Genomic DNA, 4029 nt, shown 5'->3' with positions numbered 1-4029 from the left:
ACTTAATTCCTAAAAATTCTAAATAGTTATAATTCTCATAGTTTTTAGTCTTTCTTCTCCATTTTTTCTTAATTGTATTCCTCTCAACCGACTAATTATTCTTCTCAAAAGTAAATCTAACTCTTAACTAGACAAACTATTCTATTATATCATGTATAGAATTCAAATAAAAATTAATGTTAAAAAATTCGCTAAATATTAAAATTAAATACATAATACTGGCAATATCTATTAATAACAATGTATATAATTTGCAAGAATAAAAAAAATTGTTATCTATTAAAATATATATGGAGAAGGAATAATATAAAATATGTTTACGATAATCGTACAATGATTTTATTCTTTCACATTTTTGAAATATAACTAAATATAACTAAATTATAAATATATAGTTGTAAATGCAATTTAATTAAAATTTATTTTCAATTTATTCCTTCGTATCTTTTTTAGAAACCATCCCAAGTAGCAAGATATCGTCTATTTGATGTAATTAATTCTTCTTAATGAATCTGACATCCTATCGTAAAAGTGACGTGGATTGTCATAGCCACGTATATAACATATTAATCAATGTCGAAAACACGTCATTATTTTCGTGTTATTAACAGCATAAATGATGTTATTAATTGATCACTAATAACATTACTAATACGTCGTTGATTAGTCATTTATCTGACGTCAATAAGTATGACATTGTAAATACGTCATAAATAAATGACGTCATTAATTCAAAGTAAAAGGTAAAAAAGATAACATTCTTACATCTTAAATAGGTCATATGACGTCAATAATTTAAAATGATTAACTATTGACGTCAAAATAATTACAGTTTGTGCTACCTGGACATTTTAATATTGCGGAATACATCGACACGATGTACCTGTTGTATAGCTAGAAGGTAAATTATCGCGGATCCTTTTATCCGGCGTATCATGCCGTTCGCATGCGAACGTATACTCCTTTGCTACAGAATAAAGAGTATATTACGTTGTTGAGCTAAAACAGAACAGCGAAATCCCATGGGGTACTTTTCCTAGACCGCCCATTGATCGCACTCATGCGCTCTAGAAAGGATTTCGGAACGTTAAAAGAGCGTGAATTAGTGGATGGGACGGTGATGGTGGCAGAACCGCAATAGGCCGACAATGTACAAGCAGCGCGAGGCGCGAAAGGATTCAGTCTGACGACGCGCGTCAGTGATCACTGTTGATTGTTATTCTCGGCGGCTAACAGGTCTGTTCGCGTCGCTTAGTCTCTAAAAATTTTTGAACTTAAAATAAGATAGATATATATTTGAGTGTTAAAAAGAAAGAATATGAAGATGCTGAATGCAAAAAGTGCAAGCGAGAACAGACCTATGATCTCAGGTACCGAGTTTCCGAATCGATCGTATTTCTTTCTTTTATGTAAATATTCTTTCTTATATAATATAAGATTTCTTTCACTCATATAAATAAAATTTATTTTTTCTATTTTTTACATTTTTACATTTTTAAATTTTTAATTTTTACGCTGAATCATCAATTATGTCGCTGATTAATATCTTTGATTTTTCAAAAAATATGTTAAAGCAGAACAAATCTTTCGATTTTACTGGCAGTGAACGAAGTAAAATGTGACTTTGTTCGTGTTTATCTAGTCTACTTCCATGGAAAAGCTAGGAATATGTTTTACGATCCGTCCAAAAACGCTAAAATATATATAGTTCGAATGCGAGAATTATCGATAACACGCGAGAAATAGATACGATCTAGCGAACGATGCTAAGAAAGAGATCAGAGATCGCGCGATGTATGAAATTAAACTAGTGTAAAATATGTGAACATCTCGTGAATGATTCTTGAAAAGGAGTGATACGCGTCTAACAGAAAGCTAAATCTCGATAAATTACTGTGATTCTTCGTTTTCACCTGCGCAAAACAAACAGTATATTTAATATTAGAATGTTTGAAACAAGATGAAATGAGATGAAAATTTTCTACACTTCTCGAAAGCGTAAGTTTATATGTAATAAGATAATCTACTTGTTAAGGCTTTTTGTAACAAATATAATTTTCTTTTTTTTTATTTTATTGAGATACGAATTTCTCTTTGTCTTTTGCATGTCAGATAGACTAGCTTAGTTTGCTTTTAGTATTCGCGACGAGAATTCTCTTCTATAAACAGATATCAGATTCGCAAGTATTATTTATATGTGAAAAGTGAATACATTCGCTAATTATCCATCAACGTTCCAAATCTATCATCGGATTGATGTATTGTTAGCGAACACGAGGAATGCGATGAATTTTCATGAAGTGTACGTCTCGATGCCAACGGAGCATTCATATTAACTCAAAAACGAGCATTTTATTTGATCATTAAAAACAAATTAGAGATGAACGCGAAGGATGAATCATGACATGATCCAATTATTCATGAATTTTATTCAAAAATATTTATGCAAAAATAAACAAGCGTCCATAAGTGAAATATATATTAAATATTTTCCGGATATTAATTACCTTAACGCAAATTTAATTTTTTTTAATTATTTAAATTATTTTTATACATATAACTATTTTTTATTTATTAAAAATAATTTTTTAGAGAAGTTAAAAATTATTTTATGTTTCACAAGAAATTTTATTATCAAAATAATTATATGATGATCGTTTTAATTTGATGCAAAGATATACTCAATAAATTATAAACTTATAATAGCTCTTCTTGATAAATTAATTAATGTAAAAAAATATATAACTGTTTTTAACAATGGTACAAATTGCAAACAAAAAAATTTTCTTGAAAAGCAACTTTGTATTTTCTTTATATCAATTGATTCATCTCGTGATTTTGTACACAATTACGATTTAATTAGCATACAGATGTGTGGACAAATGTCATTGACGGCATGAATACATAGTCGCAATATAAACACGATATTCACGATTATGCCATGCCTAAGTCAATTTTTATCATTTACTGTTGCATTATCAATCACATTTCATAAAATCACAACAATATTTTATACATCTATTCGATATAACCGTTATACGTAAATCTTATTATAGGCAAAATATGCGCGTTTCTAAATATAACGAATCCTTTGCGACTAATCACGCATTGCACGAATTTCCGCGACGATCTACAACGAGATCGCTAACAATATCTACGTTAATTTGTTGCTACTGTTCGGCTGGATAGATCAGCGAAAGCTGATTAGAAAATCTGAACACCGAGTTGAGACTGAAGACACAGACACGGAGAACGTACATGTGACGCAACATGTAAAGGCGTGCCTAAAATCCTCTATGTAACATTCTATGTGACACAGATTCGAGAGCACCTTTTTTGAAAGCCAATAATCATGACGCGGTGAGTCACCCATCACCTCTGTCGAGAGAGTCATAATTCGTTTCGTATGACAATTGACATCATGCGAGACTATCCTAATAAAGAATCTTTTTTGCTTTTCTTTCACTCATCTGTCGAAGCGACGGTGTCACGGCGGCACGAATTTTATTCCGTTTTACACTCTCCAATATACTCTCTGATAGAACATGACAAAAAAGTATTCAAAAGAAAAGAAGTATCTCATTCTTTTCAATAAGATTTATCAGATTCCTCCCGATACAATGTGATAAGATCTGATATACACAACAAATAGGGTCATGTAAGTTTCTCTCTACATCTTACATATTTTCCCGCGCAAAGGCCGTAAATTTTTATCGTGCAAATATACATTAAACATGCGTACACGTTTCAAATACAAATCAGTGTCGTGATGCAATGTCTAACGTCGCATAATCCATGTTCTTTTATGTTTTTCTTTTTTGTGCGTATTTTCCATTTCATAATTAATAAATAATTTGAGTTTTATTATAAAACAATAATTAACATATACATTACGTCGTCGAAACGACGAAATAATAATCGACAGGCCAAGAAATAATTATTGTCGATTATTAACAATCGTATGTGATAGAAAAATTGTAATTTTACTCTCATTATTTTCTATATAAGCTTTTCTTTCAGAAAGCTAAA

This window comes from Atta colombica, unplaced genomic scaffold, assembly GCF_001594045.1.
Source record: "Atta colombica isolate Treedump-2 unplaced genomic scaffold, Acol1.0 scaffold153, whole genome shotgun sequence".
Classification (NCBI taxonomy): domain Eukaryota; kingdom Metazoa; phylum Arthropoda; class Insecta; order Hymenoptera; family Formicidae; genus Atta; species Atta colombica.
This window is presented reverse-complemented; position numbering follows the sequence as displayed.